The 17,362-nt window shown below is 33.8% G+C and overlaps 1 long non-coding RNA gene across 1 annotated transcript in view; it reads left to right on the top strand.

Annotated features, from left to right (window-relative positions):
- Positions 1–16,753, top strand: part of LOC106661305 — an 84,077-nt gene extending 67,324 nt beyond the window's left edge. Inside the window, exon 5 of the long non-coding RNA XR_002909982.1 lies at positions 16,452–16,753. This is a non-coding gene — a long non-coding RNA (uncharacterized LOC106661305). The remainder of the gene's footprint in view (positions 1–16,451) is intronic.
- Positions 16,754–17,362: the final 609 nt, after the last annotated feature.

The raw sequence follows: 17,362 nt of genomic DNA, 5'->3' as shown, positions 1-17,362 counted from the left end.
CACTGGTCACTGAGGATTGCTATGGAACGATAATGCTGATACGTCGGTGAATTATATATAAATATANATATAAATAGAAGATACCTCGTTCTGCAGAACTGATCACAAAAAAGCAGAACCAAGATAGTAAAATTAATCCGGGTGAGAATAGGTCATAGATTGGCAGGAACCTGAAAATAAGGAGTCCCACATATGAAGTCATCCCTCTGCTAATGAATTTTCTGGAAGATTTTAGTTTGTTTTCTGTAGTAATGAAATCTTCGTAATGGTGTGGCACCAAGATCTACATAACTCAAGGACGGTTTTCCTAGGTACCATAGTCTTTTCTTAGCTGTTACGGTGCAGTTGCATAGGATATGTTCTTTTCTTTTGACCCTTTTAGCAATCGACATTGATCATTTTTTGATAGATCCGTTATTTTAAGATGGTACTTAACTAGAGCATTACCAATTAAAATTTTTAATTCCTTTCTATGCAGATTGTAATAAAATATTGGGGACGAAATTCTTTCTGTTAAGTAGGATATCCTTTTATTATCATGGTTTTTGCGAATAGTCGTTTTGCTCGCCTCATTTCTGGTTTGCGCTCCAAGTATTTATTGTGCTCATTAGATACCCAAGATTCCAGTTTTTAAATATGGTTATAGTTTATGACGCAATGAGAACATGTCCTAAAATTAGCATGGAAAAGATAGTGGGACTAATCCCCCTACATCACATGGTAGAAAGGACAGCACAAAAAACTATAATTAACTTCATTAGAGAGAAACCTCCAACAGGTATAAAACTGAAATGGAGAGACAGAAACAAACTGTGGAAAAACCATCCTTCACTCATGGCTCCAAGAGATGACATGAACAGGAAGTTTGAATTTAACCAAAAATTCCGAATACATCTGGGCACCAAAAAGGAATGGGAAAGAGAGGGAAATAACTCCCTCAAAAATGGCACCATCCTTTGGTACACAGATGGATCTAGAACGCAGGAAGGTACGGGGGCAGGAGTGTTCGGACCCGGAACCAAATACACAGAACCCATGGGAAAGCACACCAGTATCTTTCAAGCTGAGATTCACGCAATTGAAAGATGTATCCAGTTCAATCTAAATAGAGGATACAAAAACAAGAATATAGCTATCATGTCAGATAGCCAAGCAGCCATCAAAGCAATAAGCTCAAATACCATTAGTTCAAGGATGGTGCTTAACTGCAAAACCAAATTAAACATATTAGGTTCGCAGAATTAAATCAGCCTCTGCTGGGTCCCAGGACACATGGGAGTAGAAGGTTGTTCCGAAAGTCTCTTTTTAGCAAGTATGTCATCTGCCTTGTCTGAATTTCCTTCATGATCTGGGACACATTTTAGCTTTAGCCCCGGTTTTTTAGTGCATTTAGTCAGTCCCAGACAAAATTAGATGGAGTAGATCGTAGGCTTGGATAGAGTTTATTATTTATTTAGTTTGCACATGTTTTTATGAGGATGTGGCTTGAAAGATGTGTCGGACCCGAGCCGTGTGATTTCATATTACATTCATTGCCGTATCATTCTCCAACTTCTCTATGTCTTTAAAGAGAGCTGTTTTTCTTTAAGTATACAGTAGATTGGATTCCCCATGTAAGATCCAAACGACAAAAACACAACATATGACTTGTACAAATAAGTAAACTTCTAGAAACCAGATACAGCTGTGTAGAAATTAACACTTTATCAAACATTTCTTGGATCTATTTGGACAAACAGAGACTGTGGGTAACAACAGATCTAATATCCAAATAAACCAAACATACCAATTTAATCTTGAGAAAGGACTGGACTTTTTGTGCGGCTCAGGTTGACTGTGACATTCACGTAAAATACACTTTGAACTGAAGCGTGAAAACTTACTTAATTAAATTATAACCATATTTATTAGACAACCAATGCAATTAACTTTCATTACGTTCAACAATTAAAATCCTCCAGGACGACACGTCGAAGGAAGAACTCTGCTTGAGAAGAATCCTGAATCAAATAATTAATATTCAGAAACTTTACAATTTTTCAACTTCTTCAAAATAATAAATGTCAAATTTGATTTAGCAGCATCTCTATCTTCGTTATCAAACCCAAGACTTCAACGACAAACTTTAACGCTTTATTTAAAAAATATATCTATAAATTGAGTGCTTCATCAAAATCGAATTCTCCGGGACGTTCTCATCATAGGAATTTGTCACCGAGCTTTACACGCACAATATTTGATTTAGTTTAGAATTGAATCTAGTTCAACTGATAGTATCAAATTTGATCGGGACAGTTGTACCAGTGAGGCCTATAGCGCCCGGCTAGAACTAGAACGTTTTACAGCTCTCCGCTAGATAGAGAAGAACGTTAATAGCGAAGAAGTTCGGCCGATTCAACAAAACGATACAATAAATTGACCCGCTATAGCAAAATGGGAAATTGTGTATTTTCTATATATTATCCTATGCTGTATTTAAACTTTAAACTATATTACATAACTAGCTAAGTCACTAATTAACTTAATTTAGTTTGAACTTTGACCTGCTCATTATTTTATAGACAAAAACAGATTAACGTGCAGAAAAAACTGTCAACTATTAGAATTTTGGCTGTTAATAAAATATATTTTTGAATTTTGTTCCTGGTCGTTGAGCGTGTAGGATCGATTGCACAAATTTTGCCTTGGAGGTCCAGTTCATTGGCGACAATCGTCAGAAATATAACCACATAACATTTACTGATGTTCATATTTTTAAGTTTCTGTTCAAATGTATATTTTAGGCGTTACCCTTCGTTTTCTGCTTGAAGTGCACATCGAGGACAGTTCTTATCTATATTGCTATTCACTAGTTCATCTAATTCCATGCCATCCAGTGACAGTTTCAACTTTAATTTTTTTTCGTCAGAGTCATGCTTTAACTTTTGTGCTAAACACGATCCGAGCCGGTCTCTCAAAAGGGTTTAGATAAAGCACAAGTTGATAAAACAAGTAGCGTCAAAACATTTAAAATCGCGCCATTGAAATGAGAAAAAAAATTATAATTACTATCTTTTAACACAGTTGACTCATGGTACTTCTGCACTTTAAAAATTGAAAAAAAGTACTAACGCCTTCGTATGTTATCAACGATTTAACCAGCGTGAATGACCATTCTGGATATGTTTTTATGATTTAAAAGATTAATTGATTAGTTTTTCGATGTCAAAAATAATAAAAAGGCAGGGTTGAAAAGGGTATTGTTGGAAACGCGTATTATTTATAAACTATTTATTAATAATGCTTAAATATGAAATTAATAATTGTTCATTGAATAACAATAAAATACAATAAAGAATATCGTTTAATAAGAAAAGAAAATGTAAAAAAACAGCAGTAGTAAATAAAACCCTCCAAAAAAACTCAAAAATTTCAATTCGCTTACCCATGTAACATCCATTTTTCAGTAAATGTGCACTAATTTTTAAAATAAACGCTAAAATCTATTAGATTAAATAATGTAATGTAAAATTATTAAATTAATTCATTTATGGAATAAAAATAAAGTAGAACCTTAATCCTACCTACTTAACACATTCCAAATTTTAACCCTAATCGTGACTCAACGGAATCTCCCCTAACCCGTCCGAAACTCTTAAGTCTAGCCATAACGTATGGTCGGGATAATAAAAAACCCTATTTAAACTTATCCAAACTAAACCCTAACGCTAGTCATAATCATACCTAACCTAACCCGTCGTAAATGTATCGCTAACCATAACGTACGGTTAGGATAAGAAAAAACTTAATCTAACCGGTCCCAAACCCCAACTGCATCATGACCCTACTTAACCTAATCAAACTTTAACCCTAGTAAAACCGTGCCTAACCTAATTCATCCGAAACTATAACCCTAGCCATAACCATACCTTATTTAGCCCGTCCCTAAACAAATGCAATGTTGATTTCGTATCCGCATTCGCATATTTTCTCTGTATCACTGCAAAAACATACGCAGGATATGTAAACTAATCCGTCCCTAACTCTTAACCTATCTAACCTAATTATAAACTACCACAAACGGCAATCAATGACATTTGCGGAAACACGGGTATCCAGCCAAAAATATATCCATGTTCAAATCTTTAAAAACATGATTCTGTTACAAATCATGGTCTAAAAACAATTTCGGATATAAATTGCCAAAATTAAAAGATAAATAATGCAAAAAAATAGTATGTAAATTAAATAAAAAAGTGTATACACAATCGATGCATCGTGTTAAATATATTATTGTGTTTTTAGGACACAAATATAGGGGCAGGACTTTTCAACCGGTAAATATGTTAACGTGTAAAACAAAGTTACTCATAGATTTTTGAATAGATTTTGCCAGTCTTTTTAAAAAAATTGAACAACACACACACTCAACCATTTATCTTTTCTATTAATTTTCTAAAACTATAAATAGCAAAATATATTAGATAAACAAATTAAAAACATGAAGTACGGTACACTTAAAAATAAAATTACTCCTAAAGACCAAAAAACTCCAATGAAATTTTACCCAAGGTTCATAAACTTAACAAACATGGAATTAAATAAAGAAGAAAACAATTTACTAAACAAAGGCTTAAAATTTGTCCCAAAAACAGAACTAAATACCAAAAACTACTATACCTTACACTTACTGCGAGTAAGAACTATCTTTTTAAAAAGATTAAACAACATACACTCTCCACCATTTATCTTTTCTATAGATTTTGCCAGTTTTTGAATAATTTTGTTCTATTCATGCTTTTTATTTTTATTCTTTTAATGAAAAAGATAGATAAAAGTCAGATATGTTAAAGTTATGATGAACAAACTCAACAAATTCGGATCGTGTTAAATGCGTTATTGCGGTAATAGGATAAGAATACAGGAATTAACTAATTATGCTAACGTGTTCAACAATGTTGTTCATAAGGTTTCGATTGTGATTAATATCGATTGTTTTGATGTCATGATAAATAAAACAGAAATGATACAAATATAATTTTATCCTGCTTTGATCACCTGCTGCCTATCAGTCAAACCTGTTGCTTCCTGTCTGATCCTCTGCAAATATCTTCCTATTTCCATTTTAAGTGACTAACAGCCGAAGTTCGAAGTTAAAAGGGTTTACGAAATAAGCACACTTACACACAATTTAGCAGACGCCAGAATCAATTAGCTCCGAGATTATGCAAACGTACGTCATGGAACCTCGACTTTAAAAAACTTACGACCATTAAAATGGTTAGCACAGTTTGCGTGAATATAATGAGTAGTAAGAGTCTCGTTTGATGACATCATGGTACAAAATTCAAGTCAGACATAAAGTCAAATGTGTATTAAAAGTGTTTGTTTTTTAGTGTACTGTTGTTTAGTAATTTGTTGGATTCGTGAGGAGCGATAAATAATGTGGTAGTTTAGAAAAACACCTTGTTCATCTTTTGCCAATATTTCGACCTTCATTCGGATCATCTTCAGAGCATAAAGTGTGGTGCCATCCTTGTGGCGTCATATTGGTGTTGTGTGTAATTCTTGTCCATAATTGACTCAATAATTTCACACAACAGCAATATGACAGTACAAGAATAGCAGTACATTTTATGCCCTGAAGATGACCTGAATAAAGGTCGAAACGTCAGCAAATAATAAGTTGTTTTTCTAAACTATCTCATTCTTGATCGCTCCTCACGAATCCAATAAATTATATAATAAACATTCTTTTTTTATAGTTTTTGTTGTTATTATATAAAAATTGCTTTTGAGGGGCATGTCATATGTTAAAATATTCGACTGTCTTAAATTATTAAACTTTGTTAAAGGGCTTTCTGAGGAGAGGGCTGAGGAGGGCTTCGGTGTTGAAAGGGCACTTGTACTGAAAAATCCTTATTCCCATATCCTCATTCGACGAGGGAGCCTCCCACTAATAATAACAAATTTCCTTCAGGGTCGTTTATTTTGATGGATGAGGACGATTGTACAATTAAGAAAACTCCGGGGTTGAAATGTGAAACAATGAATAAGAAATCCCCCTCCGTCTATTAACTCTGAGAGCGTGTCCTTATCAAAAGGTTGTCGCGTGATGAGATATTTTTTCCATTTCCTCGTCTAATAGGTTTTTGTTGGTGCTTTAATTAACACATCCTCCATTTAATAGACGTGACGCTTTGGATTCCAAAACAGTCCGAACACTTCAAAGCCGGGAGCCGCTTAAAAACTATTAAGGAGAGAAAGAATAATTCCAAAGTCGTATCTTAAAAATGATCACAGATTCCATTTGGCCGATACGTCAAATAATATTTTTTTATAATGATTTTTCAAGTTTTGTCCGGGTTGAAATCTGCCGGGCACTGAGCGAAAAGTTCAAAAATACTACAGAACAATCAAATTAACCCTTAAGTTAAAAAACAAACAAAAATTATTTAGTTGGGCACTCTCAACACGACAGATAAGAATGACACATCTACACGGAAAACAAACACAAAGCACTGAAGATGATCTCAATACAGATTGAAACGTAGGCACGATAAAGAAAATGTTTTTCTAAAACCTCCTAAAACACCAGACCGCATCTCACGTTCTCCGAATAATTATTTAATTATGTTGCACAACCGTTTTCTGTAAAAAAATAAAAATGTTTTGAAAATCTTAAACAAAAATTGTTTTGGCTCTATTATTTCGACTTAGTTTGTTGGGGCCAGGAGCCACCTAGGGTCAAGATTGCTCACGTCCATTGTATGACCCTTCGTGGCATTGCAATCCCCAATTTTTTCATCCTCGCTAAAACACTTCCCTTCTTCTCTTCTTCCTCATTTTGAGGGCCACTCGAAAACAAAAGATTTGATTGCACAAGGCGTATTATTACCTTACACAGTAAACCACATCGTCCTCACTGTGGCCACACTTTTGATTTAAAAATATATCGATTGAATGCCATATCCTTCTATGATTGTTTGTACTAGTTTACTGAAGACTCATTAGCAGCTAAATTTGCCTATTAATTGCCACGTATGAAATCAAGTTCAGGAACCCTGGAGTGATACGACCTTAGTTCCTTGCTGGGAAATTACCCAGGATTCGAGGTAACAGTAATTGTTCTATAAAATCTAGAAATAATGTGGAATCGGCGAAAAATAAATCATGACGAGTACAAAATAACACACTTGCATACTGATTAAATAAGACAGTTCTAGAGTCGAATGTTCAATTAGAACAAAAAACTTTACAACTTTAACTCACTTATATAATGAGTGGTAAAAGCCTGATTTACAATGTAAATTCCACCTGGAAAGTTTTTCAAAAACATTACTTACATAAATACAAAAAATGAAGTTTAATCAATTCAGAATACACCAGAATTTTAAGACTTTTTTCAAAAAGGATATTGGCTTAAATTTAAACTAAAAATACTCAAGTTTATTAGCCCAATTCCGTATGGAATGCAGGAGACAAAATGCAAAATTTACAGAGTCCAAAGAATTTTGCTAGGAAATTACCCAGGATTCGAGTAACAATAATTGTTCTATAAAATCTCGAAATAATGTGGAATCGGTGAAAAATAAAGCATCACAAGTACAAAATAACACACTTGCACACTGATTAAATAAGACTGTTCTAGTGTTTTTGTTCATTTAGAACAAAAACCTTTTCAAATTTAACTCACTTATATAATGAGTGGTAAAAGCCTGATTTACAATGTAAATCTCCCTTGGAAAGTTTTTCAAAAACATTACTTACATAAATGACAAAAAATCAAGTTTAATCAATTCAGAATACACCAGAATTTTAAGACTTTTTCAAAAAGGATATCGGTTTAAACTAACACTAAAAATACTCAAGTTTACATTGGATTTAGCCCAATTCCGTATGGAATGCAGGAGACAAAATGGAAAATTTGAAGTCTAAATAATTTTGCTACAAAATTACCCAGGATTCGAGGTAAGTAACAATAATTCTTCTGTAAAATCAAGAAATAGGTGAAACTATTGGGAAAATAAAGCATCTAAAGTACAGCGGCCATGTTTTTTCCTGTGTCCAAAGATTGGAATATACCCCGAAAAATAAATTGCGACTTTTTTGACGGATTTGTATATTTATTGTAAAAAATTGAGTGTTTTTGGCTTACCGTTTGCTTGGCCAACCTGGTAATTGGATCGACGTGCCCAGCCCCGGTCATCCTTCGACTGGCGGAGACCGACCCTTCTGCCGGCCCTTACATAACCAACAGGTCGATCCAGGACACAACCGAACAAAAAAAAAACAATAGTCCCTGAATTCACCGTTCACCAAATCATAGACAAAACGTCATGTTTCAAATGGCTTTTTACAAACAAAATTGTTAAAAATTTAAAAGCTACCCTATGGTTTTCAGTGTAGTTTGATTCCGTTTCCTGGTGCAGATTGCAACGATTTGGTCTTGTGCTTCAATTTTCTGTGGTAGGCGTATGTTCAGAAGTTATTTTTCTTATGCAAGTTATCATTAAAGAAATAACACGTTCCACTGGCTAAAAGTACCATTCTCTTGAATTACTTTCAACGCTATCATTTCATGCAAACCGAAAACTCTTGCTCATAAATGTTATAATAATTAATTATAAACAAATCCATTAGATTTCGTGACCCGAAGAATTAATTTGAATTTCAAGAATTTAAATTAATTAATATTTATGTAAGGTTTTCGTTGAGATGAAAAAGTCAGTGTCACGAGCGGGATTCGAACCCACGACCTTCGGCTTGATAGGCCGCTGCTCTATCACTTGAGCTGTCGTGTCTTCGATCCACTCGGACGCCAACTTCCCATCACAAGTGGTACAGTAGCGGCGTATTTAGCCCAAAGTCGTGGGTTCGAATCCCGGTCGTGACACTACCTTTTTTATCTCAACCAATACCTTACATAAAAATTATATAAAAAAATATTTATTGATCGATTGTTTTCTAGCAGAGTTAAAAGCGTGTTAATTACACACAAGTGGCCGAAACAGCTGATTAAGTAACAAGTGCTAAATAAAAGAAAATTGTGCACACATCAGTGCAAATTAACTTAACACCTCTCTTAGCGTCATAAAATATTTATCGAGTAATCAGTATTGTAAAAAGGTAAATTAACAACATTTTGACAAACACAGATCGTCTGCACTTGCAGATTGACCTTTTCGACAATTAGCATCGAATACTGTTTAAATAACGATCCAATTACGGTCCGTTGATCATAGCTTATTAGAAAGCTATGAACTTGAACATTATATTACGCCTGTAATGCTATCCATACTCAAAGTAACAAATCACTGATTGGTTTGTCAAATTCCAAACAAGTCGCAGATAAGGTATCGGCCGTTCAGAATTAGCTATCAATCTGGTTTCTAAACGAGTAGTCTTTTATCGCATTAACGCAACTGAAATTTCTAATAATAATATATGTGCCTGAAATACAAATGTCATTGCTCGCACAACCTCAGGCAAGGGTTGTGAAGAGGGTTCAGCATACATTTTATTGAAGAGAAAGAGAGAGAGAGAGAGAGTTTTATTTACTGAAATGAATTTACATATAGTCCTTTTTACACATATCTAGAAAATTCATTATTTTTTATAGATTTTTTAAATGACTATATTTTTGTATTTTTGAATTTCAGTCGGTAAATTTGAAAACACTTTTGCCCCTTTACTTAAAAAAGAACTACTAAGCGATTTTAGTCTCTCATGCTTTATAAACAGAGAGATAAAGGGAGAGAGAGAGTGAGAGAAAGAGAAAGAGAGAGAGAGAGAGAGAGAGAGATAGAGATAGAGATAGATAGATAGATAGAGAGAGAGAGAGAGAGAGAGAGAGAGAGAGAGAGAGAGAGATTTCTGTTTTGTTTATACAAACATCACTCAAGATTTGGTCTACAGGACCACTCATACATCTAAAGTGAAATAAAATGGTAGATGCTCAATTAATTATACACAATTTTTTTCGAAATGAAAAATTGTGTATAATTAATTGAGTATTTATATATTTAATAGAAGCTGATAAAATTTAGTATAAAATGGTAGATTTCAATGATTACTCTACTTAATCCTAACAAAAGTTCGTTTTCATACATCATTAAAAATAAAAATTATGTATATAAGATTAACTTGATAAAAAAACAAATATCACAGTTCATTTCGCTTTACTTAGAGAATTATTTACAAAAAAAATTTACAAGTATAGTTCAGCAAGACCAGATATCAAACAGTTCTAACAAAAAAATTGCTATACGAGGTATCATTTTACAAGTAAACTATTTTAGTTTACATACAAGAACAAATTTTGTAGATAATTAAAGTAGGATATTTTTTCATTAAAATTATATTTATATTCATATTCAATTTTTTATTTACTGAATTTAATTTACAACACATTTCAATCTGTCTTTTTTATACACATCAAGAAAGTAGATTATTTGTATAGATTTTTTAAATGATTCTACATTTTTGAATTTCAGTCGGTAAATTTGAAAGCACTTTTGCACTTTTACCTAAAGAAGAATTACTAAGCCTTTTAGTTTTATGCTTTATAGCGTGCACGCGAGAGTGAGAGAAAGAGAGAGTGAGTGAGTGAAAGTGAGAGTGAGAGGGAGAGGGAGAGGTAGAGACAGAGTGTGAGGGAGAGGAAGAGGAAGAGAGAGAGAGAGAGAGAGAGAGAGTGAGAGAGAGTGAGAGGGAGAGGAAGAGAGAGAGTGAGAAAGAGAGAGAGAGTGAGTGAGAGTGAGTGAGAGAGAGAGAGTGAGAGAGTGAGAGTGAGCGGGAGAGGAAGAGAGAGAGAGAAAAGAGAGAGAGAGAGCGAGAGAGAGAAAAGTGAGAGAGAGAGAGCAAATTAATTGAATGTTGTTAAATAGTAAAGCGTTATAAATGTAACAGGATGAAAAAAGTCAAAACGCCTGAAGGCAAAGATAAAAGAGTTTGAAAGTAAGAGAAAGAAAAATAAAATAACCGAAAGAGAAAGAGTGATAAAGGGAGTGAGAAAGGGATGAAAGACAGTTAGAAAGATATATANATATATATATATATATGTATATATATACACACACATTGAGAGGAAAAAAAAGGACACCCTTAAACCCTTAATATTTTTAGATTATCGTACAACAATACTTAGTTGGTATTAAAACCTATCATAACCCTTCACTAACCCTCACGTTAACCTAATCTAACTTATTCATTTAACCCGTATTTACGGTTGTTAATGGGTGCTTAAAACGAATTCTCTTGTTTTTTACAAAATAATTTGAATTTTTTTTTTTGGGGGGGGACGGATTTTGAGGGTTTTTATATATATCTAATCTCATTTTATAAAATCTGCGTATTAGAATCTTATCATAGTTAAAAAGATTATTATGTATATTTTTTCACTTTATTTTTAAATTAATGGAGTACAAGAACACGACGTTTTTATAAAGGTGATCTTTTATAATAAGAGAAGAGAGGCTGAATGTATGTGTTGGACTACCGCTAATTTAAAAATAAGGTAAAAGAATATACAAAACTTTTTATTGATGTTAATCTATATCTTTTAGTTCGTCCTAGTTAAACAAAGCATTTAAATTGATTTATAATTTTTATGTAAAGTGTAGTTGAGATTTAAAAAAAATAGTGTCACGAGCGGTCAATTTTTATATATGCCTACCTCATTGAATACAACTACCTTGCATATTAGTTCTTATTCAACATAAAAATACCAATGTTGAACTTTGAACTGCATGCACAACAAAAGCAGACAAACTTATTTAAAAAGGTATGTATCTACCTAAAATATTTTTTTCACAGTTCCTAGGCCCCTTGGCAAAAACACTTCGACACGTGATTAATATTTTTCGTCCAAAATTCAGCAAAATGAGTTTCATTTATATCGGTGATCATTCTTGTAAGAAAAATTAGAAATAAAGTCTAGTTCTGGTCCTATATATGTTAAATGTTAGATATTAGGTCAATTTTTAATTAGGATAATACAACATCGGTCATTGGTCGGAATTTCAAGTCAATTGTTTTTCTTGCCTGCCTATACAAATAATAAATCTTTATTCCTCATTGGTAGAAACATAACTGCTGTCAAAACCATTGACGATTTCCATTTCCAACTCAGAAGTATTCAAGTGATTAGGCGTAATTTTGTTTCGACGATCAATGATTTATTCAGTTGTCTGCAATTTGGGATCTCCTTGAATGAAAACAAATGATTAAATGCTAATCAGAATTATTAAAAAGCCATTGATTTTTTTTTATCCGGCGGAGAAAGGTGATTTTTACTAATTCCCTTATCCACTTCTTTTTTTTGGGGGAGGTCCAAATTGGAAAATGGTAAAAACAACCAGGTATCCAAGGCCACTGTTTAGCATATGATTACTATGAAAGTTTTTTTTTTGAGCTTAAACTTCTTTTCTCCAGAGGTCCGCTCCTCTTTGAGAGGTGTAATTTCCCCTTTTGTAAATTAACGTTCTATTTACGCGCAATTAGGCAAATTTCCTAAAATGACCTCCAGAACCAAGGAAAAATATTCTAGTCCAACAGAATGTTGTCTGCTTTTGTATTCTATATGAAAAATAAAACTTTCTTCGTTTTATTTTTAAGTAAAATACAAACCGAAGTGACATCACTTACAAGGGGAAGGCTATGGGCTTGGATTCACAGTTTTATTAAAGAAATTTTGGTAATATATTTAACGTGTGAGATTAAGATTAAAAGTTGTAGAAACACTTACACGAAAAGACACTTCCAATTAGATTAAGATTAAAAAAAAACAATTAAGCCCTTAAACATGAATTTTGTAAAGGGGGAAAAATAGGGGTTTTCAAAACCTGTCCTAACCCGTTCTAATGCTATCTAATCTATCGAAACTTAACTCGACTTTAAATTTCATCCTTACCTAACCGTAATTCTGACCGCAAACTTACCTAAACAAACCATTTCTCATCCTACCTCTAACGTAATCGTTTCTAACACTTCATAACATATCCTAATCTCTCCCTGACCCTACCTAACCTAATTCGTCGCTAACCCTAACCATAACCTAACCTAATTTTAACCCATGTTTAAAGAGTGCTGAAAAAATCCTATTTTTTTGGTCTACCTAACATAACCCTTCTTTAAATCTCACTCTTACATATCCATAGTTCTAACCCCAAACCATTTCTAACCCTACCTCAAACTTAACCGGTATCTAACCCTCTCTAGCGTCCTAACCTGTCACTGACCTTTCCTGACCTAATTCGTCGCTAACCCTCACCCTGACCTAATCCAACCATAATTTTTACCCTAACTTACCTAACCCTAACCTAACCGTAGTTTTAACCTTAGGACATCTATATAAACTTACCCTAATCAATCATTTCTAACCATCAACTTAACCTAACCATAATTTTAAGTCATGATTAAAGGTGCTTAAAACAAATCCGAATTTTTGAAAAAAAAAAACAACAATTTTTTGGCCTACCTACCTTAACCCGTCTTTAAACTTTATTAACTTAACCATAATTCTAATCCTAACTCTAATGTAACCGGTTTCTAACCGTGACTGACTTATTCTAATCTGTGGGTAGCCCTTGCCCTAACCTAATTTAACCATAGTGAAAAACGGCAAAAAAGAGGGAAAAATCGAAAGTTGAGTTTGAAATGGGAAGTTCGTGTCCGAGTGGATCGAAGTCATGATAGCTCAAGTGGTAGAGCAGCGGAGTATTTAGCCGCAGGTCATGGGTTCGAATCCCGCTCGTGACACTGACTTTTTCATTTTAACCAATACCTTACATAAAGATTAATTAATTTAAAGAGGTTATTTGGTCAACTAGACCACGAAATATAATGAACTTAACCATAGTTTTAACCCGAACAGACTTAACACAAACCCTGCCTAACCAATAATTTCAAACCCTCATGCTAACCTAATCATAATTTTAACTTGCATTGAATATGTTAAAAAGATCATAAAACAAATCCGAATTGTTTTTCAAAAACTAATTTTGTGTCTTACTTTGCTGTATGTATTTCTAATCTCATTTTTACAACCTGCATATTAGTTTCTTCTCCTAGATAAAAAAAAAAAAAATCGAATGATAGAAGTAATAACTTTGAACTAGATGAACAAAATATGAAAAAAAATTGTGTACGAACTTTGTAAATTACCTAAAAGATTTTTTCCTCGGCTCCTCGTACCCCCAAGAATATTGTGCTTAAATGTAAAAAGTATTATGTTGAAATTACATAAATTTTCACAGAGTTCTTTCTTCTGATTATTTAAAACATTTCCATTAAGTGTTTTGTTAGTATTATTTTTTGGTTAGTTCTCGATTTGGCTTTTTCTAAGAGTCTGTAAAAGATAACTTAAACCTGTAATAAAATGTTTTACAAATCAGACAAAAAGATGGGTTTTAGGGACTTACAAGTGATCCTTTGGGGAAAATACAATTATTTTAAAGAGTGTAATATACGTATCAAATTATTCTTTTCATTTCGTAATAACATGTCATTAAAGCTGATAGTCATTTGCCGTATCAAGACCAGCTGCTACCTGTTTTATTTGAATCGACTCTGATTAGAGAAAGGTTCCCAGTCTCACTTTCGGTTTATTTTCTCCTGGGAATGTCTGAAAAAGGTAGTACATAGTTATAACTGACATCGTAAATATTGTTGGGGCGAACACGATCCGCATTCACAGATTATGTGTTCAGGTGTCGTCTCGGGTTCAGACATAGTTCAGATGGGATGTCATTAAGTCGAATTTGCATTTTCAGTATCAAGGCAAGGATTAATTCGACGCAAGTTGAAAGTCAAAGTGGTAAGGAAATGGCTCAAACCATCCGAGCAATCGACGGATAATTTCTTAAACCCATTGTTTTTCTACACCTTGCAATTTGAATCTATAAACAGCAGTTATGTCTTTTCATTCGATCTGAAACGTTTATCACTCTATCCTTGAATAAAGGCTACCTATGTGACATCAGATAATAATGCCTTGGGGCTGAGATGTCAGAAATGGGCCGTTTCGCCCCGTCCATTCTGAAGACTATCTTCCGACGGACAAAAGGTACCGTTTCTCGCTTCCTCGAACCGGCCCAAAGACCTTTGTACCTCGTATGAAAAAACAACGAGGGAAGACCGCTATTATCCAAGCGTTTTTGGAAGGTTGATGCCTCGAGATTAACGAGTTTGAACACGGGGGAACAGGAACGACGCGGACCTTGGATTTTATCAGGAACGAATGATTAAAAACTATAACGACCACTTGCAGAAGGCTGCCACTGTTTCAATCGGCCTCCAAGGTTTCAATTCAACCACTTCTAATTTTATTGAAAATGAAATGTGCTAAAGTTTTGCATTTCAAAACTGGACTTGAAAATATGCACATTTTAAATCACTTCTGTTCTATAAGCACAATTTTGAAAACCAGAACAAATAGATATTTTACTATTTGTTTAAACACTCTTCTTTCTTCTAATTTAAGGAAAAATAAAGCGTAAAAACAGGTTTGGTTTTTTCGAAATTACGGCACATTAAAATAGGTGTACCTCAGGGAACAGTTCTGTGTACCATTCTACTTATTAATCATTCAAATGGTATTTTTTACATATAAAATTTATAGGCTTTGCTAATGACATTACATCAGCATTAAAATGAGAAAGTACAACAACAATTAAACCAGAAAATATGGTTTGAAGAATGTTTCAATGACAATGGTTTATCCTTAAATAAAGAAACATAGGGGTATCTCAGGGATCTGTTCTGAGACTCATTCTAGTAAGAAATACATTGGTCAATTATTTGTTAATGGACATAAATTCATTAGAAATGCTAAATATTTATGAACTGAGAATTTAAAGCGATTTAAATGTTTTCTTTGAAGTCCGCTGGTAATAGGATGTACCGGTCAAATCTCGGTCTTGTCCAATAAACAACCGAGATTGGGCTCCAGGGACTATTAACAACTAGGTCATTTCAGCCTCCAACACAATCATATTTTTTTACATTCAAACTCACTCTCCCTCATTTTTAAATACATTCTTAACTATTTAGAAATTATTCACTCAGTAAGTATAGTTGAGTTCTTGATATACCTCCATCTTTACACATATTATATAGCAACTCAATGTTCCGCCATAGGCCCTTTCGCACCACACATTCACGCTAATAAATACATTCAGTCTCAATATGCACGAAACGCAAGATGAGAAATCTATAACGCATTATGTGCAATAATGGTTAGGGATGGTTAGGGATGATTAGGGAAAAGCACTCTTAGTGTGAGTGTAATAGATTGGTGCGGGTTAATCAGATGGTTTAGGATTAGTCAAAGGCTTTCAGGTCATTAATGAGTCGGACGTATTTGACCATAACGCTTGCCTTTTAGAAAAGTTTTCCCCACAGTCTACTCCGGATTCTATTAGAAAGGCAATATAAATTTAATATATTAAAGTTTTCGTTTTGGTTCTCAGGTACACTCGCTACAAGTGAATGGGAGCGGATCATATAATATTATCTTAGTACAACCATCGCTATGGATATCAAAAGTTATTCCCAATTTGTATCATGCTTTATAAAGTAGAAATATTTCTTAAAACCTACAATACATCAAAATCCTACCTGAGTTTGATTGTTTCCGGATTATACATGTCAATAAATACTTGCTGTTTTTGTCATTCAGAACCTTTTTTGCACGTTGCTATCAAAAGCTCTAGGTTTGAGTGTTGAAGCTTCTTGAAATATCATGAAGAGACAAATATAAACAATGCCTTTATAAAATAAACGTTTCATTTCTATTACAACTATAGCCAAATTTGAAGTTCTTGTTATTACCTGTATGTTTTTTCCGATTGCTTTTGTACGTAAATCTGTCGCGGAAACACTTTATGACGGGATTTCTCGTCTCTCGACCGTATTTCATCAAACCGTGTAACAGGACAAAAAGAAATGTCTCTGGATTATCACCAGAGGGTCAGTTACCTTGCACCGGTTGAAAAACCAATTTACGAAGGTTATTAATTTGCACGTTTAATCAAATAACGCTATTTAGGCGAATGGAAATCCGAGAAAAACAGGGAACCCTCTCTGTCCGTAAAGTCCTCGGTGATCGTCGTTAAGCCTTTTTTGGGACTCTTTTTCTTGCATGTGAGTCGGCGAATTCCTACCTTCGAACAGACATTATCTAGAACAAAGAACGGTAATTAACTCGCATCCTTTCCAGGACATGAGGTCTTTTCTCCTCCTGGTTAAGAGGTCTGGGCTTAATAGACCCCTTGCGTCTATGCACGAATACCACATTTGGCCGAAACCAAAACCGCTTCCTCTTTGTATTTCCATTCAATGATCTTACTATCAGGGATAACCACACAGCTTTTAATTAATG

The sequence above is a fragment of the Cimex lectularius genome, unplaced genomic scaffold (assembly GCF_000648675.2).
Source record: "Cimex lectularius strain Harlan isolate CLEC.00 unplaced genomic scaffold, Clec_2.1 scaffold16, whole genome shotgun sequence".
NCBI classification, from domain to species: Eukaryota; Metazoa; Arthropoda; class Insecta; order Hemiptera; family Cimicidae; genus Cimex; species Cimex lectularius.
The sequence above is the reverse complement of the archived record's forward strand: the minus strand, read 5'-3'. Positions and strand labels throughout refer to the sequence as shown.